General features: G+C 38.9%; 1 long non-coding RNA gene across 1 annotated transcript in view; it reads left to right on the top strand.

The window, feature by feature from the left end:
* LOC113934927 overlaps positions 1-25,150 on the top strand; it is a 210,307-nt gene that overhangs the window by 66,336 nt on the left and 118,821 nt on the right. Inside the window, exon 3 of the long non-coding RNA XR_003523837.1 lies at positions 6,640-6,779. This is a non-coding gene — a long non-coding RNA (uncharacterized LOC113934927). The remainder of the gene's footprint in view (positions 1-6,639; positions 6,780-25,150) is intronic.

The following is a 25,150-nucleotide window of genomic DNA, read 5'->3' on the forward strand; positions in this document are numbered from 1 at the left end:
GATACAGCCACACCTAATGTAACCCCATCCATCATGTGGACCATCTTTAGTGTTGCCACAAAGTAGTTTGCTTCCTTCACATCACAAAATCTTCAAGTCTGGGTTATGTCTCCATTTTACTTTTGCATACCAAAAATATTTCTTTGGTTCCTCCAAAACAAAGGCATAATTCGCAACAAAGGTAAATCCAAATCTCCACCCTGAGCAACACAAAATGCTAAAAGCTTGGAAAATATGCATATCGTGTTCTTCCTTTCTAGCTTGGTGGTGGGGGCAAGGGGAACAACCTTTGCATTTGACTTCTTCTCACCAATAACGTAAGCTTGTTTTGTTTAGAAGTCACTGTAGTAAAACAGCTGTCTTCAAACTCCAGCTTCAAGGGTTCTCTTCAGTCTCCTACCACTCCCTTTGGCCTGACCACTGTTGCAGACCTTCACTTTGATTAAAGTTCTCAGTCTTCACCCACCCATGGGAACTATGTTTTCATCTTGAGGAAGGCTGCTCTACCTGTCAGAGCAGTTTCCCTTGTCATGGATCTCTCAGTCTGAGGCTCCCATGAGGGGACTCAGCTCCTGAGACCCTAGCCTAGTTTAGAATTCCGTTCACTCACCACCCCAGCCTCCGGCATCACCTGAGAAATAGACTGGAGCTGCTATTCTCAAGAAGTTGAGGATTTCAAGAACTCTCCTGTGAACTAATGCTGTGTGGCACACACAACAGCATGTCTGAAGCCAACATAGCTCAACTCACCTCCACTCTGGTTCAGTGGATTGTAGAGGACCTGCACATTTTATTAAGCATGAATAAAGAATGTGTTTGAAACTTTTAATGCCAAGTTCCCTAGCCTTACTTACTCTAACCTTTGCCTCCTCACCTACTCTGATCTTTGCCCAGTGGCCATTGATGGCTAGTGTTTCGTTCCAGAGCTACCCTTTCCACAGCTATTCTAATAGTGCCCTCCAGTGGCAGATGATTCAAATGCAATTAAAGAATCCTACCATAAGTGGTCAGCTAATTCAGTATCTAACCAGCGCCTAGGGACTCTCCCTGAGATATTCACCTTTGACCTGGATACTTTCTTGTTCTCTGTCTTGCACAGATATATGAATACATGAAATAAGAGTCAGGAAGCAAAGAACTAATCAAGCGTTTTCCAACTGGGAATTCCACTGATCAAAGACCAGTCTGTCTGTCAGATAGTAGTGAGTAAGCCGTATCATCAATAGTGCCACTACCATTCGTCACAGACATTGATAAGGGGGAAAGTGGAAGGCCTATGGCTCCACCTGTCATACAGGTACGGCTTCTCATAGAGAATCTAAAAGAAAATGGTCTAGGTCTGCGGTCTCAGTTTTGGCATGCACTTAGATAGGAGCTCTTTAATACCTCTTCCTCTGTTATTTAACCCTTTTGAAGATAAAAACGAAAAGACACTGGGTTCACACTTTCTAGGCTAAGTTCTATCAAGTAGTTTGGGGTGAAGGAAAGAGGCTATATAGAATAGCCAGCCAGGATGTCCAACTCTGGCTCTACAGAGGAACCCTCTGCTCTCTCATCACCATGTCATGGAGCTTAATGAACGGATGACAGGGACATGCATTTGTGTGAAAATAATTATGTACTCAAGTGTGGTGAACAGCTTTATAGACTAAACAGTTATCATTTATGTGCAGTTTCTCACAAAACCCACAAAGGCAAATATTGCCAATGGCCCCATTTTGTTCCCCATCCTATCTGTCACCTCTATGCCGTGAGTCCAGATAAATATACCATCTATGGAGAAGATGTATCAGACAAGGAAGTAAAAAGCTCCCTTGGTGATGTTGATACATAGATTTGGGAAGCAATGCAAGCTACCCTCAAATACCTTCTCACTGTTTGGAATCCCACAGTGTTTATATGTTAGAGTTTATTCTCTGTAAGTGAAATTTGTGTTATTTCCAATTTTTCAATATCAAAAGCCCCTACAATTCAGGGAATGACTTAGAATTGAGTTTCTTTTTTCTTTGGGGTAAATTCTTGGTCAAAGGGCATGGGCAATTTTAACCCTTTTTAGACAATACTTAATTGTTTTGTGGAAAGACTAAATCCTCTAACAGTGCCACCAGCAGTGAATGTACTCCCTAAACTCCTATCACCATTGGATTTTATCATTATCATTAAACTTTGTGAGAGTAACGGTTATGTAACAAGACAGTCAAACTGCTCTAGTTCACATTGCTATGATAGCCCTGCAAGCTTCTGTGTGATCGAAGCCTTTGGCTAGTCTCAGATACCCACATCTAGGCAAGATACTTCAAGCTAAATATTACCTCACCTAGGAGATGTATTTATGTAGTCTTGTGATAATAGAGGTTATTCTTTTCTAGGACGAAGGTATTCAATGAATATGCGGTGAATTTAAACATTCTAAAGGGATTTGTTTTGGGTATATCGGGAATTTCCTTACGTCAACATTCTTTGTTACTATGATACCAAATTAGGCAAATTCAAACACAATCGTTATCTTTCAACTTTTGTGATCTCTGATGAATAGCTAGAAAGTTTTTTTAAAGTGCAAATTAAGGCAATTTTTAGAGAGCTGAGTGGGTTTAATAAATCTACTTTAAGCTATTTTTATGATTCCACTAGTGCAAACAATAAATGAGACCAGGGTAGAGTTATAATATGCAGGAATCTTGTTTATGCATTTGGCTGCCACTAAAATCTGAAGGGAACATAAGAGTGTAGTCCCAGGGTCTTTTCATAAAGAACAAAATTATGAAAAATTTCAGGGTCATATACCCATGGTTGTGAATCTTTGGTAATGGGCTGGGGCAGGCCTGAAACAGTCCCTAGGAATATAAACACTTTTTCTATTCTCTCTCCTGTCATTATTAAAGAAGATGGAATAAGAAATATCCATTAAACAAATATCCCCAAACTTTGCATATAATAAAAATTTCAGTGCAATACCACAAATATATCCTTGCTTTGTTCTCTCCAAAGTTTCATCTATAAACAAACAAGAAAGCACACTCATAAATATGAATGGGATAAAGAACTTGAAAAGATACCAGATATATTGAATGACAGATTCCAGATCCAAAAGTTCCCATTTGGACCATAAATAAGGAAAATGATGCCAGAGGTCAGGCATCTAGTTTGGGAAGGGGGTTTGGGAAGGGGTATATGCAGTGAACACTGTGAAGCACAGGATTCCAAGATACCTTCCTTTTGCTTGTCGGCCGTAGGGCACAGTCTCCTATTTACTGATTTCAAGTCATCCTTACTGAAAGCAAGCTCATCCTTCACACTCCTTTCACCTTACCTTCTCTCAGGCACTGTTGGAAGTACCACAAGTTACTTTCTGTCTCCCTGAAGTATAACGTAATCTTTTCTTATAGGCAAGTATGTGGTAAAGTTGGCTTTGCCCAAAGGGAGATAATGGCTTTTTCCCTTGACTTTTGGAAGGTAATTTATGTCATACTTGATAGGAATGTCTTTGTTTAGGTGAGGGTGGCCACCCTGGATTTTAGGGTGTGGCCAGCCACACTAATAGTCTTAAAATGAGGGCTGGCTATAAGGTAAGGGCTTTGAATCATTCTATACCAGTCAACCTGAAGACTGAGCTCAATCATGTGAGCAATCAATCAATCATGCCTATATAATGATGCCCAAATAAAAACTATGGACTAAAGCTCAAGTGAGCTTTCCTGATTGGCAAAACTTCATGAGTGTGTCACATATTGACACTAAGAAGGTAATACTTCCTAACTCCATGGGAGAGGACAATGGAAGCTTCTTTGTAACCCTCCCAAACTCTATCCTGTGTCTCTTCCTTTACCTAAATTTCCCCCCAGCCTTAGTGAGATATAATTGATATAGGACATTGTATAAACTTTAAGGGGTACTACATGATGATTTGATATATATTACAAAATGATCACCACAATAATGTTAATTAACACAACCATCACCTTATTTTCATTAGTCTTCATTTTATCTGCACCCTTTCCCTGTAATAAACCTTAACCATGAGTATAATAGACTTCAGTAAGTTCTGTGAGAACTTCTAGAAAGTTATCTAACCTAAGAGTAGTTTGGGGAACCTTCCAAATTTGCAGTTGGCATCAGAAGTGAGGGCAATCTTGCACTGTGTCCTTAAACCTCACAGTTTGGCTAACTCTAGGTAGTAACATATACATGTCTGCTATGAAGTATGGCCTTCAACCCATCAACCATGTGCCTTTCCAAAGTGTTACTTTATACATGGGGGTCAACTTACCCAATTTTACACAAAATCTAAGTACACTGCACTGATATGAGGGCAATCTTACATAAGGGAAAACTAAAGGTTTTTTATTTGTTTTTTTCTCTTTTGAAAAGATGAAAGTTCTTTGTGTTTTATAAAGTTCTCTCAGATTTTTGAGATTATTCTGTTTAATCATTAGGAACAGAACTGTAATTTCAGGTAAGTCCCATCCTAGGTGCTAATTGCAGTTGGTCAGTAATCACACTCACACAGAAATCTATGAAAAGTACTCTACAGTAATAAAACCCAGGCACTCCACTTCCTAGCTGCTGCTTCCTTCTCTCAATTTTCTCATCTTCCTGACCTATTGAAATAGTATTTTACCTCTTCCAACCTATGTTCTAGGCACCCCAGAGATTGTGTCATCTATTAAATTGCTTTGCTAGAAGATATGCCTGAGGTCAATTTCATCAGCTCTTATTTCAAAAACAGAAAATTGGCCTTTTTAAATGAAAAGACCTCCTATTGCTCAGCAGAATTTTTATATGTTTTTATATGTTTAGTTTATGTGTGTGGTTGTATTTAATTATTTTTATTTATGTAAAATGATCACCATTCATATCAGTCAGCTTCAGCTGTAGTACTACTAATGCTAAGAAGAAGGAGAAGAGGGAGGGGAAAGAATCATCTAAACCCTCAGAGAGTTATGTTTCTTTCTAGCTCTTGTTACATGTCCACCGATGGGATCTGCTTTATATCTTCTTTGGATACAGATTAAAAGAGCACACCCCTGCCCAGTTTGGGACTACCAGTTTCATGATAAATAGAAAAGATAGTGGGACCATGCAATGACTTGCAAAGCGTCTGCTTTGATATTGCTGAATCACTTCCATTCACATTCAGTGGGCCATACCTAGTCACCAGGCTAAGCCTATTCATGGGATCAAACCCCAAAGTCCCACTCAATCATAGCCTCATACTAAAAGTTCAAGATTTTGTGATAATCTTTTCATTAGAACTAGTTGTTTCTTCTCTTGATCCAGAGACCGATGACCTGGAAAAAAACAACATATTTGTATCCTACACACCCAATATAAAATGATGGTAAAGTCCAAAAAAGCACAGTAAACACTTACGACCAGAAAGGAGAAGACTCACTGTAGTCATTGTTCACAGCATTTTGAAACCCTGCTGGACAGATGTCAGAGAGCCCCCTACCTGGGCTGGGGAATGCTTTTTGATTAGAAGCTTCCTGTTGTAGGCTGGAGTCCATTGGCCTTCTTGACCAATATGGAGGTTCCTAAAAAAAATTAAAAATAGAACTACCATATGATCCAACAATCTTACTGTGAGGTATGTATCCAAAGGGAATGAAATCACTCTCTCAAAGAGATATCTGTACCCCCATGTTCAATTGCAGCATTATTCACGATAACCAAAATATCAACTGTTCCAATGTTCATTGACAGATGAACAAATGTGATAGAGAAAAAAATGTGGTTTATACGTAGAATAATAAAAAAGAAAGAAATTTGTCATTTGCAACAACATGGAGGAACCTGGAGGACATTATGCTAAGTGAAATAAGCCAGACACAGAAAGACAAATATCACATGATCTGACTTTTGTGTTAGAATCTAAAAAAAATTGAACTCTGAAAAACGGAGAGTACAGTAGTGGTTACCAGAGGCTGAGGAGTGGGGGAAACAGGGAGATGTTAATCAATGGGTACAAAATACCAGATATTCAGGATGTGTAAATTTTAGTACGGCAAGGTGACTGTAATTAAATAATGTATTGTATACTTGAAATTTTCTGAGAGTAGGTCTTAATTTTCTGAGAGTACGTCATGCATATGTGTGTGTGTATAAAATATATATAATAAATATGTAATAAAGCAGAGGATCAGAAAGCCATATCCATGTTTAGGTCTTTATCAAAAGGCTGAATTTTAATCAGCCTACCAGTCTTTTTTATCCATAGTTGATTCTGTTTTATAGCCCAGGTGGAAAACCATCATTAATGGTCAGTTAAATTCAGCCATAGTAACCAGGAAGCACCACTGACACTCTGTTTCCCACATCTCTGCGTAAAGCCTTGAGGCCACTTGGTATTCTATCTGCCTTCCAAGTTATCGTAGCAAACTTTATATCGAATATCTCACCACTGCAGAACTAGGCTTCCATCTTTCTAGTTTCAATAACAAGTTCTTCATGATCCATGGCTTGCCTGAAAGCCAAGGCCAAATAGCTTCGGTATTTGTTGTAGCAGGTCTCCGCTTGGTATACCAAGAATTGACCCAGTCAGTTTAGACAAGTCATACTGTGGTAAAAAGTGATCCCAAATTACCATTGGCTTACAATAACAGACATGGATTTCTTGTTCATCTTTCATGTCTGTCATAGGTTAGCTTCAGTTCTGATTCACAACACCTTCACTCCAGGACCCAGGCTGAAGGGAAACCCACACAGCCAGGCCTCCTGGCAAAAGGAAGAGAAAGGCTAGCAGAACCATGCAAAGGCTCTTAAGCGTCTGATGGAAAGAGGTATGTGCCACTTCTGTTCATATTTCATTGTCCAAATAGTAACAAGACGTACTCTTATATCAAAGAAAGATAACCTCCCTATAGGGAGAAATAGTAAATACTTTGAACAAAAGTAAATCTGACATACCATCATTCATAGATAATGCATTTTTATTTAGTCATTGACTATGACAGTGACATATGAGAGGTGTTCAAGAATATAATAAACTACGCAACTATCCCTTTTTAATTACGAAGGACCTTCAAGTCACATCACCCTTGCTAGTAGGGAAACAAGTATAGAGGACAGACACAGATAACCTGGTCTCTCTGACTTCAGCCTCATGCTCCTCCAATCTTGCTATAAGCATTTTTTGTTCTTGCATAACAAATCAGCACAAACTTAAGCAACTCAAAATAATACCCATTTATTATCTCATTCATTATCTCTAGAAGTCTGGGTTGGCCCAACTGGGTCCTGTGCTTAGCATTTCACAGGTCAAAATCAAGATGTTGGGATGCCTGGGTGGCTCAGATGGTTAAGCGTCTGCCTTGGGCTCAGGTCATGATCCCAGGGTCCTGGGATGGAGCCCCACATCGGGCTCCCTGCTCGGCGGGGAGCCTGCTTCTCCCTCTCCTTCTACTGCTCTCCCTGCTTGTGCTCTCTTTCTCTGTCAAATAAATAAACAAAATATTTTTTTAAAAAATGAAGATGTTGGCGAGCGGAGCTTTTACCAGGAGACTCTGGAAGTAATCTGTTTCCAGGCTTATTCAGGTTGTTAGCACAATCCAATTTTTTGCAGTTAAAGGACTCAGGTCAGCATTTCCTTGCTACCTGTCAGTCAGGAATTCTCCTTCAGCTCTCTGGGGCTACCCACACTTTCTCACTTCACCCCCTCCAGCTTCAACACAAGAAACAGTGCAGTAAGTCCTGCACGGACTTCAAATCTTTCTGACTTGTCTTTGGACGCCAGGCAGAGGAAACTGTGCTTTTAAAGACCTATGTAATTAGATCAGGCCCACCTGGGTGGTAGCCCTATCTCAAGGTAATTGTGCCATATAACATAATGTAATAACAAGGATGATATCTCATTATATTCACAGGTTTCAGGGATTAAGGAAGGAATCTTTGAAGGCCATTTTAGAAAATTTACCTACCACAGCATCCTTTCACAGACTTAAAACAGGCAAAATGATTGCTTATATCGAATCAATGATCTTTTATATCTCACTAAAGCTAGTGAGAGAAAATCCAGATTATTTTCCTTGTTTTAGAAAGGCCTTCACATGCTACTCAGCACCTACCGCACAACTTCTCACTAACTTCCAAAATGAACTCTTCATTCAGAGAGGTCTATTCTCTTGCAGATTCATGTTGGTTATTTCTACCTTTAGTATTTTGTTAAGGTGTTATTTTGTACGTGTGATATTCTCCCACCTCCTCTCTACCCGTTCAAGTTGCCTGATGCTTTTAAATTGAAACATAAATTTTATATTACTCCTTAATTCAGCATACATTTATTGAGTATACAGTAAATGTCAGGCACTGTTCCAGGCTTAAAGAATGCCTAGTAACCAATGGAGATAAGGCCCTTGCCCTTGTGAAGCTTGTATTCTAAGGAGAGACTAAAGCCTTCTCTAATCACAAAACCGTGGCAAATCTTTCTCTGTCGGATTGAAGTGTTTATTAACTGTGGCACTTGCCTGATGCATTTCATGCCATGTATTATAACACATACATATTTCCATGCCTCTACCCTGTCCACCCAAGGAGATCCTGACCTCCTGCTGGATATGTACAGTATAATATCCATAACTCCTAGCATTCTGCATTGAGGATTGAGTATTTACTTGTTGAATGATCAATTCCTATACTTGAGTTTGGTCAAAGATTGAAATATATTTTCCCCAAGAGCCACAATGGAAATCTCCTTTGCAAATATGTTTTTTGGGGGGAAATGATGCAGGAAAGAAGACTATTGACTAGAGGACAAGCAGTAACAAGAAGAAAAGTAGAACAAGGATCAGTTTTCTAAAACATCCATGACCTAGAGAATCCTCTTCTGAATGGTTGCAGATTATGTCTGCTCCCTGTGACAAAGAAGTTCAACAGTAAACGTTAGGTTTGGGTACCTCTGCTGGGGAGTTATCTGGCAGAGCGTCTATAAGAAGACATTCTTATGTGATGGGAAAGTGGAACTACTATTTAATATGTGAATAAGAAACTTGGCATTTGTTATATCATTGAATCCAGAATATTTTTAAATCGGGCAGTATTGCTCCTCTCTACAAACTTCAAGATGGTAAACTGAGGTCAAGCCAAGACCATAAAAGATTAGAAGACAAAAACAGGAATCTTTAAATGTCTAAACCCACCACGACAACATAAAAAGAAAACAAGAAAGGGAGCACTAGCTGAAGATGGATTTGAACAACCTTCTGGAAAGTAGATGTTGGAACATTAACTAATGAAGCAGACAGAAGAATGCTGTAACATCAAAAAGATGTGAAGAGAATGTAGCAAAGAAGGTGTCTCTTCAACCAACAAATCCCTAGAAAGATTATCTTGATTTTCTTAATACAGTATAGAGCAGGAGTGGAAAGTGGGACTAAGAAGATGAACTTATACTCCATGTAACATGTAGAAAACTTTCTTTCCACAATTTTTAATCTCTGCTTGCCGGGATATAATAGATAAATAGATAATCAGGGGTATTGGTCTGTAGGAAGGCATTTACCCCCCCCCCCCCGCCCCGTCAAGAAAAGGGGATAGAGGCAGAGTTCTTTTGAAAGGAAGAACTTTAACTAAGCAATTAATGAAGTGTTTAGGGAGAACTACAGTAGTAAAATTAAATGGTTGAGAATCAACAGACTTTTGAAGGAAAAAAACATATGGCATAAAAAAGAAGGACCAAAACAAACAAAAGAGGAGGAGATGACCCCAGATAAATCGAGGAAGAAAAAAGCAATTTAAAATGTTATAATTAGTATTCTAAGGAATAGCCCAGACAATATGATATCCATAAATCATGAACAGGCGACTGTGAAAAAAATAACAATAAAAGAAGCCAGAATGAGCTCTTGGGAAATTACAAAATAATATTAACAAAATAAAAATTTCAATAGTCAAGTTGGGAAATAAGATTAGGAAAAGCCCACCAAGAATGGAAAGAAATGAGAAATAAAAGAGCAAATATAAAGACATACCAAAGCACAAATACCAGTATCTGTACCCAAGTAATAGGATTTTCAAAACCAGATTACAGAGAACCTAGAGAAAAAAAACAAATTACTAAAAAAATAATCGATCATAATTTCTCAACACTCATTCCTGTGACTTCAAGATGAAATGAAAGCACCAGCACAGGAAATAAAGATCCACATCTAGGTCCATCATTGCAAGATTTGAAAACACAAGCAATAAAAAATCCTAAAAACCTGAAGAATGAGACACAAAGGCATTTTGTTACTTGCTTAAAGTCTTCAGGGTGAAAGGTGGCAGAATGTGCTACCCCAAAATATGCCACTTTGTCATGTGGAGCTGACGCCAATTAAGACAGAACAGACTCAAGAAAAGCTTTTTACCTCCCCTCTTAACTGCCTAAAAGAATTTAGAAAGGAGCCCTACATCAGGAAGAGACCCATTCCCAGAGATAACTTTTCCTCTGAGAGACTTACCTTCATGGCTCTGCACAATATGTTTACCAAACATTTCCTCTTCTCATCTTCCTGTGAAGTGCCTCCCTCCCCTTTGAAGCCCCAGACCCTTGCAAATTTCCTTAGCTCGGGACAGTAAATAACTTCAATTGCCTGGCTGCCTCCTTTGTAAGGCTCTCGTATATATGAAATTCAATTTATTTTTCTCCCGTTCATCTGTCTTATGTCAGTTTAATTATTACACCAGCCACAGAACCCAGAAGGGAAGAAGGGAAAATTTTTCCTTCCCTACAATCTGGCAACCTTAACCCAGTGGCTGGTATTACTTGCTCTGAGGCTGATAAATTTCTTATCTTGATTATTGTGGGAAGTTTCACAGGCCTACATTAAATGTCAAAGCTTATACCATTATACATACTATTCACAGTCTACTGTATTTCAGTAACACCTCAACAAACCATTTCATACATACACACCACACATTTTTTTAAAGCCTGATTTTATGGGCTGAATTGTATCCTCCCCAAATTCATATGTTGAAGTCCTAACCCCCAGGCCCTCATAGCATCTTAAAAGAAATAATTAAATTGAGGTCATTAGGGTGGGGCCTAATCTAATATGACTGGTATTTCTATAAGAAGAAGGGATTAGGACATAGTTATAAGAAGGGAAGACCCTGTGAAAACACAGGGAAAAGATAGCCATCCACAAGCTCATGAGAAGGGGTCTCAAAAGAAATATTCTACCCTGCCAACACCTTGAACTTAGACTACTAGTCTCTAGAACTGTGAGAAAATTAATTTTTATTGTTTAAACCACATGGTCCCTGGTACTCTGTTATGGCAGCCCTAGCAAATTAATCCATCCGGTCGGACATTATTCCACAATACATAAAAAACACATGCTTTCCATGTGGCTGTATTATTTATTTTCCATCTAAATGATTTCCTTTGCTTTTTTTTTACAATAATTAACGTGTGTCTGTTATAATTATAAAAATTGTCATGAAGTGTTATATGGAACCATCCGTGGAATTCAATCTGAAAATCCCAACAACAAAGAAGGCATGATGGAAAATTGTCCCGTTTTCTTATTGTAAAAGAAGTATGTTTCTAGTATAGGAGAAAACATGGTAATTTTAAAACAACTTAAAGAAAATTGGCAGGTATACTTTAGAAATCTTTCTATAAATATTCAAGAGGAAGCCTGCCGACTCTAAATTGCTGATACTGCTGTTTCAAAGATGCCTGCAACACAGGAAAGACTCAGTGGAACTATAAAGGAGCTGTTCATTAAAGATACCTATGTAAATTACAAGACAAAAGGTAATATTCAATGTAAAATGTTCCTATTTTTTTCAGAAAGCTTCACAAAATGAGTTTTAAGTTGGCAGTGATTACCAGCAATGTTTTTGTTAGGAACTTCACACGGCTTTCTTTTATTCTTAATTACTTTTGTAACTACCAACACTTATTCAATTAGATATGTTAATAGTCCCTGGATTTCTGTACACCTGTTTCTTCCAGCTGTCTGCAAGGCTGGTTCTTCGACATCTGTATGGTATTGGTAGCTCCATTTCCTACCATTAAAATCACAGGAAAACCAGTCGTAGGATCAGGATGGGGCAAAAGAGCTTAAAAGAAAGACAAAAGGCAGTTTAGTGTGAATATTCTTCCAATGAAATCAATGCTATAAGGATAAATTCTGGGATACACTTAATAATTACCAGAAGGTCTCCTATGCTTTCATAGATAGAAAGGAAGGTTCCCCTACTTTATAAACCCTCTGGTGGTTGGGTTGTATTTACAACCACATACATATATAAGGTCCAGGTTGTAGAGTAATTTTGGCTCTTAAAATTAAATACTTAGAAATTGAGTCATTTATAATAGACTAAGGTACTATCTAAAAATGCTTTCCAGAATATGCTTTCCCCCATAGAAAGAAAATACTTACTGTGTACTTTCTCTGCACCATAATTTAGGATGTGGGGTCTTTAGAGAAGTAATTAAATTAAAATGAGGTCATTTGGGTAGGACCTAATCCACATGACTGGTGTCTTTATAAGAAGAGAAGATTAAGACAGACATACATATACAGGGAGGGAAAACCATGTGACGACATAGGGAAAGTTTCCTAAATTCAGGGAGTACCGGAGTAAAGACAATGCCCCTGACCTCATGGAGCTTAAAAGGGAGTGGGAGGGACTAATAAATTCAGATTAATTGAATGTTATGAAGATGATATGATAAAATTACAGGGAGAAAGAAACTGGTTTGCACAAGAGAAATGCTATTTCTATAGGGTGGTTAGTCTTTTCAAAGGGGTAGTATTGAAACGAGATAAAATCTTTAACTTATACAACCAAGAAAGATTAAGGAAATAATTATTTTAACCAAATGTTGGTGAGACTCCTGCATAATGAGCACCCTAAATTGAAGAGAATGTAGGCATAACACATTTTAAATGTACATAAATTAACCTACAATTATATCTGTAGGATTTTTATCTAAAGTGTTTGCGCCAAGAGTTTATTCTAAGGTTGTTCATTGTACCGTTGGCTATAGTCATAAAAATTTGAAGAAAACTGAGTTTCAACTACAGAGCACTCACTAAACAGTGTGCAGCAGCAAAATAGAATATCCTGCATTCATTAAGATGATGCTGTACCGTTTCCGATTGTGCAAAGGGGCAAATCTTCCTCTCCCTTTCAGACTCTTTCATGATAGTAAGGGAATGTTTAAAAGATTTAAACCTACCAGTAGGAAAAGAGAATAGCCAGCAATAAACAATGGGAGGTAAATGGAAGAATCTCAGTAGTTGAGGCATGTCAGAGGAAGCCACAGGCTGGCACTCATGCACCATGAGCATCGGTAAAGGAAGAAGTTAACCCACCCAGCAAGTACAACATGTATGGCAAAAGGAAGAAAGAGTAAAAAGGGCTACAAATGGCAGTAGGTGAAGTCTATGTAGAGATATTCATGAAACAATTTGTCCCCCTCCCTTGCCTCCCTCTAGTAGCCTGAAGCTTTATGCTCAACCCCAAACAAACAACATCAAAAAAAAAAAAAAAAAAAAAAAATGAAGGCAGCTAAAGCTTATGGTTGGTGCCATAAGATAAACAGCTCCTCATTCTATTATCTAGACCTACTCTAACCTAATAGCCAGTTCTGGCCCTTAGCCCAAAGAAAGCCTGGCAGTCAATAAACCATAACTAGCAGTATAGATCATGCAGTCAGACTTACTCTCACCTAATTCTAAATATAAACAAATGAGACATTTGCAGAAAGGCTGCAGCATGCAAGGGAAATACCAAGATTTAAAAAGAAAACCTTTGGAAAAAGTAAGAGAAATAAGAGATTACAAAGAAAGAAACACCTTCATGTTAGAGTCCTCAACAACGTTTAAAATATCACTTCTCTAAAATAAAACACTACATTATAAAAGCAAAACCAAGTCGGGAATAAGAATGAATTCCTAGAAATTAAAGATTTGGATTTGGAGAAGAGAACCATGTAAACATATTTCTACTGCCCTGCCATCCCAGTTCCAATCTATCTATCAGCCGCTTGAGTGCAGAAAATGCCAGACAAGTCTGGAGATTATAAATAATGTCTTGGGCTCTGCTGGGGTCTGGATGGAGAGAACAGACCTGCAACCTATTCCCTGCAGGATGGAGATGAGCCCGGATGGCACCAAAAGGCCCAGGGACATGAAGTATCCTTGGCTGGCAGAGAACCAACATCTCTTCAGGAAGGGAAATTCCTGAGAACTACATGGAAACTAAACAAAGTTCATGACCCTGGCCATGAGGCCGGTAAAGTTCTATCTAGCCCAGTGCTTCTCCAAATTAGAAACATCTGGGAAGCTTGTAAAAATCCCATTGCCCAGGCCACAAGGCCTACCAATTAAATCAGAATCCCTGGGGGTGGGATAGAATCATTAGTATTTTTGAGGTTCACTACGTGATCCCAAACCACAGCCAAGTCTGAGAACCTGGGCTCTAGCTACCGCCAGCAGCAGCAGTAAGAACACCTGGGAATTTGTTAGAAATGGTGAATCGGGTCCTTCTCCAGACCTCCGGAGCCAGCATCTGCATTTCAACAAGATGCCCAAAGGATTCACAGTTGCATGAAAGAATGAAAAAGTCCTGCATCTAGCCCAAGGACTAGAAATCCAGACCAAATAAACCAAGGATTGGGACTAGGCATTGCTACCCAGTGCTAACTGCGAATACTCCTAAGATAATTCCCATGTGCATACAGGTTGAAGACCCCTGGCGTAGACATGGCAATTGAGGAGACAAGAACAGCGGAAAAGTTTTCCCCTGGGGACCCAAATGGGAAAATGACAAATTATCAGCTGCTGTATCGTTGGCCCTCAGGGAATGAGATTGCTACAGTTCCCATCTCCACATAAGGTAGACCCCACACAAGACAGGCAAGCAGCCCCAGGCCCAAAAGCTGAAACATGAGCAGATGAAGAAAAAAAGACACATCTTTAAGGCTTCAGCCAAGCAGAACACTCAGAATAGGCAGCTTCTAGCAAAAAAAAAAAAAAAAAAAGCATTAAGAACATGTAAGGAGATTCAATTACAACACAAAATAAAGGTATTTTTATCAACAAAAAAACATTTTTAATGTTAAATTTTAATAGATTAATTAGAGGTGATATTAGCTGTTGAAATATATGTCCTTGATTTTTCATCTTTCAAGTATTCTCTCTGCCCAACATGGTTGATCAAGAGTCGCATGGTCTACTGACTGGGCCAGCCAGGTGCCCCAAAATATATGTCTTTGAATATAAAGCATAAGTATATAAAGTTTAAATGTCTCACAAAGAGATGGATATCATGAGGTTAGAGACTTGGATGATGTTGTGGTTTGAATTGTGTCCTCCAGAAAGATGTTGAAGTCCCAACCCCATACCTGTGAAAGTGACCTTACATAGAAACAGGGTTTTTATAGAGGGAAGCAAGTTAAAATGAGGTCATATCAGATTAGGGTGGACTGTAAATCCAGTGACTTGATGTCTTTGAAAGGAATGAGATATATCAAGACACAGAGGAGGCCCAAGGAAGAAGGCCATGTGAATAAGGAAACAAACAGAAGGTAGGCTGCCACAAGCCCAAAAGCATCAAGGATTGCTGAGAACCACCAGAAGCTAGAAGAGGCAAGAAACAGTTCCTCTCTAGAGACTGCAAACAGAGCATGTCTTACTGGCACCTTGATTTTGGACTTCTAGTTTCCAGGTCTGTTAAAGAATACATCGCTATTGTTTTAAGCCGCCCTGTTTGTGGTATTTTCTTACAGCAGCCCTTGGAAACTAATACAGACACCAATCCGGAAGATCTAACATATACATGGAAGAACAAAATAGCAACTAACAGACAATTTTATGTTCCTGAGTTTAAGAAATTTTTGAAGCTTCAGATTGAAAAGTATCACTGAATTCCAATACTGACTATAAAAAAAAAAAAAACATGCACCTAGATATATGTATATCCTGGTAAAAAATTCTGTCTCCAAAGATAAACCCCCTACCCTCTTGCACAAAAAAGGAGAAATTTCTAACAAAGAAAAAAAGAAGCCATCGGACTTCTCATCTGAAAAACGAGAAGCCAGTATTTAGTGAACTCGTGTCTACAGACTTTTAAAAGACTGCAATGTAAGAATTTGATACCTAGGTACAGTATAAATTTCATCACCTGCATAAATGCAAAATGCAGAAATAAACAAGCATATGTGAGGTACCATATCTGAAGAAAATAATGGAGAATGGACTATTACAGAACTGCCAGTGAGTCAGAATACAGACTTCAAAATAAAGATGAAAACAAGAGACTACAATGGTATACAATCTTATAAATGTATAGTTGAAACAAATACATTATATGTTAAAAAAAAAAGATAGTAGAAAGGGAAAAATGAATGGGGTGGAAATCGGAGGGGGAGATGAACCATGAGAGACTATGGACTCTGAGAAACAAACTGAAGTTTCTAGAGGGGAGAGGGGTGGGGGATGGGTTAGCCTGTTGATGGGTATTAAAGAGGGAACGTACTGAATGGAGCACTGGGTGTTATACACAAACAATGAATCATGGAACACTACATCAAAAACTAATGATGTAATGTATGGTGATTAACATAACATAATAAAAAATAAATAAATTAAGAAAAATCTAAATGAATAATGAGAGAGTGGGAAATAGGTAAATACAAAATAGGTTATGATTTAAAATAGGATGTGGGGGCACCTGGGTGGCTCAGATGGTTAAATTTTAATAGATTAGGTCTTGGTGTCACGGTGGTGAGTTCAAGCCCCGTGCTGGGCTCCATGCTGGGTGTGGAGCCTACTTAAAAAATAAGATAAAATAAAATAGCACATGAACCTTACTGGTACTTCGTACCCATCTCTAAGTCCATCTATTTAGACATAATTTTTGGCTGAAATAGATTCAAAGCTAATAACTGATTATTATATATCCCCCACCCTGTACTTAGAAGTTCATTGTTTTTATTTGCCCATAGATTAATTAGTGTCTTCAGAAGTTTTTTGTTTGCTTGTTTCTTTCCACCCTTAAAGTTATCAAGTGATCACTTTCTACTACTTTTATATTGAAGAAAAACTCTTCCTGTAATAGAAATTTTTAACTTGTTTTGAAATATTGTTCTACTCTTTCTAACATCTTTTGTGACTGAGAGGCAACCATAAGTTTGTTCTCCCTTTTAGAAGATATGTTTCTGCCCCTTTTACATACTTGTACAGTCCTTTTAAGTTTTTGAAATACGGTAATCTCATCAGAAGAGATCTCAGTGTTGGTTGCTTTTCATTAATTTTGCCTGACACATGGAGAGCCCTGCAGGTAGATTAAGATCTATCCTCAATTCAGGAAATTTCTTTTATATTTAATTTCTACTCTGTTTTATTCTTTTTCATTTCTTTTGCTCTGTTCTATTTGCTTCCCTGGGAACACAAATTTTAGATATATTGAATCACCATTATCTTATTCTTCACTTTAATCTTTTTTATTACAACTTTTATAAAAATCTTACAGTTTTCCTTTGGTTGGGGTTCTAGGTAATTTTCTCAACTATGTCTTAGTGATCCCCTTTTCTTCAGTGATGATTTTTCTCTTTACTACTTGGAATGCTTTAGTAGTATTATTACTTTTATTAAATCTATTTATTTAATTCCTTAACAAGAATCTCTGTGGCTCATTATTTAATATAACATTCATGTTCATTTCAGACCCCATGTTATCCTCAATATTAGTGCAAAATAGATAGCACCTAAAATTTTGATTTTGTTTCCTTGGGTAAGTCTTTAAAAATAAACTCTTCAACTAAATTTTTCATACTGTTGTAGGATGTGTTCATTCTATTGTTTATCATAGTATAAGGGTTGTCAGTTTAGTATAATGGATTGAGAGCAGGAGGGTTTCTGTTGACTCAACTTTCTTGATTTTTCCTAACATCTTAAAAAATATACTCCTGGAAAGTAAGCTAGAAGATGATCCTGTAGGTTAATGTTGTCACCTCAAATCATTCAGTGGTTTAAAGATTGTGGGGAAGAAGTTAACACTATAGGAAGTTGCAGCCAAAGTATGCCTTGCTGGAAAGCATTTTCTCTACATCTGTTGAAATCCATTGCATGGAGGCCAACTCAGCTAGGTTTGGAGAAATGTTTTTCCCATTGTGGAGGGCACTTGGTTCTCTTCCACTTCTAACTCAGCTGGCCATATAGGCAAGAACTTGTGTCTGGGAGATGGGGGATTTCTTTTTCTTTTTCTTTCTTTCTTTCTTTCTTTCTTTCTTTCTTTCTTTCTTTCTTTCTTTCTTTCTTTCTTTCCTTCTTTTTCTTTCTTCCTTCCTTCCTTCCTTCCTTCCTTCCTTCCTTCCTTCCTTCCTTCCTTCCTTCCTTCTTTTCTTTCTTTCTTTCTTTCTTTCTTTCTTTCTTTCTTTCTTTCTTCTTCTCGATACTTTTACTACTACTGATATAAAAATGTTAAATGACTCTAAGTAGATATTCCCCTATCCTTCCAATGACTCATCCTTATTTCCAAACTTCTTTGATCTGAATTAGTGGATGTGGTAGCAGACAGACTCTAAATAGGTCCCCAAAGGTCCCTATCTCCTGGTATTTTTGCCCCACTATAATCCTCTCCCCTGTGCTTTGAGTAGAATCCATGAGTTGCTTCTAACAGACAACAGCAAAAATGAAGGCATGTCATGCATGTGACAAGAAACTGACTGATAGTCAACAAAGAGCTGAGGCCCTCAGTCTGACCGTCTGCAAGGAACTGAATATTGCTACAACCACTTGAGGTTAGAAATGGATCCTTCCCCCAGTTGAGCCTTAGGTGAGACCCCAGGACAAGATAAAACATTGATTTATGTTTGTCTGAAAGCAGAAGACCCAGGTGAGCCATGCTTAGATTCCTGGCCCACAGAATGTACATTGTTTTAAGTCACTACATTGGTGATAATTCATTTTGCAACAGTAGATAAATACTATAGTGTGTTTCCTTCTCAAATGAGAACATTGCTACTAGAAAAACATTTCAGAGAAAAGCAAGTAATTTTGACTGAGCTACTTTACTTTGGAATATAATAGATCAATGTCAAGGGGGAAAAAACTCCAAAATGGATTTTCTCAATCCTTCCCATAGCCTATTCAAACCTCCAATGTGGCTCAGTTGGTTAAGCAACTGCCTTCGTCTCAGGCCATGATCCTGGAGTCCTGGGATCGAGTCCCACATCGGGCTCCCGGCTCAAACCTCCAATGTCTGTATGCTACCAATTAGGAGATATTGGTAGAATTCTCCAGAAATTTTTCCACCTGCTTTCCACAATGAACTCATAAGCTATCTTTGAAACATCTAGTTCCCTAGAAGCAGAGACATAGAAGGAGACTATAAAGTGTTTTATTGTGTGTTCTCAGGAGAATAAGGAAAGCAGGAGAGAGGAAAGGAAGACAGCTAAGCAAGATATGGTCTCTCAGCTGGAGACTAATTTTATTCCCTTAGGTACCTTTAGAGCAAACACCACACCTCAGAATTTATTCCATCTTTAGGAAGGGGCTCAGTCTTTTTTTTAAAGATTTTTATTTATTTATTTGAGAGAGAGAGAGGGAACAGAGTAAGAGAGAAAGAGAGAGAGAAGGAGTGGGGAGAGGGGCAGAGAGAGAGGGAGAAGCAGATTCCCCACTGAGCAGGGAGCCCAACTTGGGGCTCAATCCCAGGATCCTTGGGATCATGACCTGAACCCAATGCAGACGCTTAATCGACTGAGCCACCCAGGTGCCCCAAGGCCCTGTCTTTTGTCCCTTGTAGTGATTAGTCATTGGTCACTGGCTATCCTGAAGCAGTCTGGGCAGATTTGGATGGAAAGGATGAGTCCTTAGCATCCAACACTCACAGCACCTGCAGGAAAGTTGCACATGCTCAGTGAAGGGCAGGGAGCTGACAGCACCCGTCAAAAAAGGTAAGTTGTGTTCTGCTTCTTGGCATCATCTTTGGAAGTGAAATAAACTATGTTATATCTGACAAACAGTCTTAAAGTGTGTGTAATTGGCAATATCTTTAGTTTCAGTACTGCAGGCATTTTCTTCCCTTTTTTAAATTCAATTAATATGTGAAAGTTTACAAATTTGCTATTACCCCACTATCTTTCCCAAACGTTTCAAAGTTTATGAAAATGAGGCAAACCCATGTGGTGAGTTATTTATGCATTCTGCACTGGTAGTACTCTGAATTACCCAAATCTGTAGTTTCCATTAAGGACCTGTTGACCATTTCTTACCCGCCCCCCCACCAAAACAGAATCTGTCAAACAGAGGTCATGAGTGAGGGATTCAGGCTTCCACTTCCGGATAAAAATATCTACTGTCTCACACAGATTTGTGTGTCTGCTGGCCCCGTTCCCAACGAGTCAGGGGCCCAGTGTCTGAAAAACAGTCTCCAAGGCCCGGGTTACCCTCCCACGGTGCCGCTGGGGTGACTGGCAAGGTTTTTCCCGTCACAGCTGGTATTATCCCGAGTTACTCATCCAGAGGAACATTGCTTCCTAGTGGAACCCTAAGCCCTCCATTCAATTTTCCTTCAAGGTCTGAAGAGAGCAAACCCAAGAACTCATGCTAAGCAGGGCCTCTTCAAAAATTATGATCTGTGCTCATTTGAGAATCAGAAATTTTCAATTATATAGCCTCACAGGATACATTTTAAGGAAAAACAAAAGACAATTGTTTTTGCTCACTTGTTAAACACGAACCATTTTGTTCCTAGCTCTGTGACTTTTTTTTTTCGTTATCCCTTTAATGCAAATAAGCAACCCATTTTCAATCTTCCTTGAAATAAGCAAGTGTAGGCTCTGTGTATGGGAAATCTGTAGTTCTAGAGTTTGCTTTGAAAATTATCTTTGGTAGCAACTTGAAGTTTTCCGACACTTCAGAGATTTATAAATGTTTTCACACCCATTGTTCCATCGAGTTTCGTCGCAAACCTGCAAAGCAGACAGGTGTTATAACCCCCAATTTACAGACCGGAATTCAGAGATCACCTAACCCTCAAATCGTGTTGCTAAGAACAAACAGACCTGAGACAAGAACCAGAGTTTCTGAAGTGAGTCAGATGCTATTTCTCCTCTTCCATGCTTCCTTTTTAACTGTCAGCAATAGGCATTCTCAATTTCTTTCTTGATGCTGGGGATGCTTGCTTTATTATTATTTTTCACTCAGGGATTCCACAAACACACAACAGGACTTAGCAACGCCCCATTTAGTGTCATTCAATATTAGCATTCCCTTTATGGATTTCCACAATCTCTGATGAGGACTCTGACTTAATTGCCTAATCCAGACATGTTATTTTACCAGTGTGACTCCAAGATGGACTGGTGAGTCCCGAAGCTGGCATATTATTACAGTTTATTTGAATTTTATTGTATCGCCCTTATGCTTTATTTCAATCTCATTTCAAAGCAACCCTTAGCTTGTGTAATATCACTTAAATAAGACATAGTGCGGCAAAATGAGAGTTCTCTAAATAGCCCCTGTGCAACCACAGGAGGCCCCTTCCAAACCGAAAAGCTGTGAATCTTATCTGTGGTTCTGTTGTAAATTTTGATCTGGAGCCATGTTTAATAGTTTTTCAGTGACTATTGTAAAGGGAGTATTTACTCAAAATGATGTCTGCTTGTATTATTTCTTTGCCAAATTGCTCCCAGCAACTAGAAAATCTGCTTGTACCTCTCCATCAGGATCCTCCCTGGAAAGGAGACATTTTCTGTTTGTATACTGCCTGAAGTATTTGATTTTTCTTGATGATCTTTAAAGTTCAGCCAAAAGGACAAACAGGACATCCAATGATTTTCAATCTTTTCACCGCTTAGGATACTTTCATTACTTCACTCCTTGATTTGAAATATTTCACCTGCCAAACCTCACATTTACCAAGGAATTCTTTATTTTCCCACTTTTAGTAACATATATATACTGATAGCAAATGCCCAGGGGACTTGATGTGCTGGGTGCTGTTCTAAAGATTCACTAATTAACTTCTTTAACTTTTCTGACACTAGAGGAGATGAGTACTATTATCTTCGTTTTACATATGCGGCACAGAAAAGTTAGGCAACTGGCAGGAGTTAGGAGCTGAGATTTGAGCACAGGCATTTTAGCTCTGGAATCAATGCTCTTAACCTCTGCACGTGCTGTTTCCCATTTGTAGTATCTAATTAGCAGAGATCGGGGAAAGCGTGTGCCTCTTTTAATTTCAGAAAAATGGAACCAGGAAAAACATGATTTCCCCCGAGGGGCAGACACCTCAGGTAGAAAAACCATTCTCCCTGGAGTCAGGTCACTAGAATCCAAGGTCCCACCTCTCCCTCTGACAGCTTTATACCCATGAGGACATCTTTTAAACTGCCAAGTCTCTAATTCTTAGAGTGCAAATAAGGGTATGAAGATTTATCCTGCCTATCTCATTCATTACTTCAAAAAAAAAAAAAAATCCTTCATGGCCAACCTACCATGTGCCAGGCACTGTTGCTAGATCTTGGCATGCAGATATGAATGGGGTGAAACTATTTCCCTAAAGGAATTCAGCGTCTAGAGTGGAGGCACGGGAAAATAACCACATACACCCAGTGTGACAGGTTGATACCATAGGAGTTATTGAATACTAGCAGAGTGGAAAGGAAGAAGTGTGTCCCATTTCTCTAGAGTGGGCTGATGGGGAAGGAAATGTCAGGAAAACATCATAGAAAAGATGATTCCTGAAATGAGTCTTGAAAGACCAGGAATATTTTACATGGCACATAATGATGGGGAAACAGGATATGTGAAAACATGAAGATACAAAAGGAAGATATGTTCTAATTTCAAGCGCTTCTAAAAGTATAGAAGACAGAACTCCTGGGCAGTTAGCAGGAAGGGAGAGCGAATCATATACAGAGTTGGAAGTATAGGGTGTGAGTAACAGGACAAGGCATTTTGTAAATTCCAAAGCATGATATAGACAATAGGATTTGGGATCATCATTACTGAGGACATGGGTCTGTACTGATGGCTCAACATTTTCCTGAGCTGCAGGATACCAGAACATGCACAGCTCTGGATGCTAGAAGGCAGGAACTCTTTAAAGAGCTCTGAAAAGTTTATTCCTGAGCACTGATCCAGAAGCACATGAGATGTTGAAACCATGACCTTTTTACCCCTTCCCATCCAGAATTTCAAACAAAATACTGTAGTTCTCAATTAGATGCTTTGCAGCTAGAGAAGCCAAACCTGTGCTTCTGACAGAAGCTTAGAGAAATCACAAAGGCCTAAAGGATTCTAAACAAAGAACTCTGGCCATCCTGTTTTGGAGAGGCACGAGGGCCAGGAGACAGAGAGCTTGGATTATTCAGATAATTGTTTTAATTTTCTATTTCACTTTGCTTTTGTAAATGAGGAAGGAAATGAGCAGAATAATTTAACTTAGGTCTCCTGAAAACACATTTATTCTCCCTTCCCTCATTCACTCTTCATTTTACTTTTGGAGAATTTCAGTAAAAAATAGGAATATGCATTGTCTAGGGGAAATTACACTGGCATAATAAGTCCATGAAATTTTCAATGGGGCACAGGTGGAAAGAAGACAGCTGTTGCCCATTTAGGCAAACGTGCATGTTTTTTAAGAGGAAATTATGTGTAAATGACCAAAATAACAGCTTTCCTGAATAATTGAGATAATTGACACCATTCTCCTTATTACTTCGTTGGTATAAGCAAAAGTTTTGGGGACTTTAAAGATGCTACTCTATTTCTTTTACCTTCACTTTCGCAGGTGTACAAGGAAGATGTTGCTAACTCTATCTGTACAAAGCTCACATGGATTTGATCATTTCATTTGCAAGCAAACAAATAATCTTTTTTTTTTAGATTTTATTTATTCGACAGAAAGAGAGCACAAACAGGGGGAGGAGCAGAGGGAGAGGGAGAAGCAGACTCCCACTGAGCAGGGAGCCCGATGCGGGGCTCGACCCCAGGACCCCAAGATCATGACCTGAGCTGAAGGCAGATGCTTAACTGACTGAAGCCACCCAGGCACCCAAAAATCTTAAGGAAATAGTAGATTTTTTTGTTACCTGTGTAGTCTATGCTACCCTTATGTCAAATAGCAAAGTCAAATCAATGTTCATAGAGAAGAAATTGCCTGCAAGTCACCAAATTAGGTTCTAGATAGCAAAAGAGAAGTCCTACAGTATTATAACAGCTTTCAGTTAAATTAGGGATAAATGTGTAACAAGTTTGCAAAACTAACTGATACCGCAACTTGGATTTGGAGAAATATATAATTTTTTAAACTAATTTGATGTTTATCTAAAGCCCCAATCTGTTAGGAAAAATGATAATGATATTAACTTCTATTCCTATCCAGTTTAGACTGTAATCTGAACCAATATTATAAATAGCCCATTTAGGCAATTTTTAGTATTTTCTGAGTGAATATATTTAATTTCTCAGATAGTTTCTACTTCCCGGTTTCCCTCCCCAGGACGATACCCAATCTACAGGGAAGAGGAATGATATGCCAAGGCTGGCAGTGGTGGGGAGAGGTGGCAAACGGGACCCCGACCTCATTCTTGTCCTTGGGCTTGCACTGGCTCTCACATTCTGACACGGGCTCACCTTCCTGCATTTGCAGGCGCTGGTATAACTCTTGATCTGAATTCTTTCAATTCTGTGGGCCTGCTATCTGGCACTGAATGAGCCAGCCTCACAGGGCCTCCTTCCACCACCCCCCAGCCCTGCAGCCCATACTGGCCTGCTACAGTGCCTCCCCTCTCCTGCCACACAGACCCATTGCCCCTCAGTTCACATCAGGACCACGCAAGAATCTCAGAGGTGTCCCCAGCCCCCACCCACACCTCACCAGCCTGCCTCCTGACAACAATGTGCTCTTTGCTCCGTGTTACTCTCAACTATCTCAAACATTTCCCGATGCCTGAGCCCTGACATGAAAAAGGGAAAATCAGGAGACCTCTCTTTCCCAATATTTATGTATTAAACATGTATTAAACATGGAAAGATTCTAAATAGCAGCTAAAGGGTTTTCTGTTATGATCTGTTACCATAACAACAACAAAAAATGTTCCAGAAGTCAAACATGCAGCCCTAACTCTGTCCCTTCTTCCCTTCTAAGAGCAGGTTATTGCCCACATTCATTTAATTCACTCAAATCATGCGTGACA

The sequence above is a fragment of the Zalophus californianus genome, chromosome 13 (genome assembly GCF_009762305.2).
Source record: "Zalophus californianus isolate mZalCal1 chromosome 13, mZalCal1.pri.v2, whole genome shotgun sequence".
Classification (NCBI taxonomy): Eukaryota; Metazoa; Chordata; class Mammalia; order Carnivora; family Otariidae; genus Zalophus; species Zalophus californianus.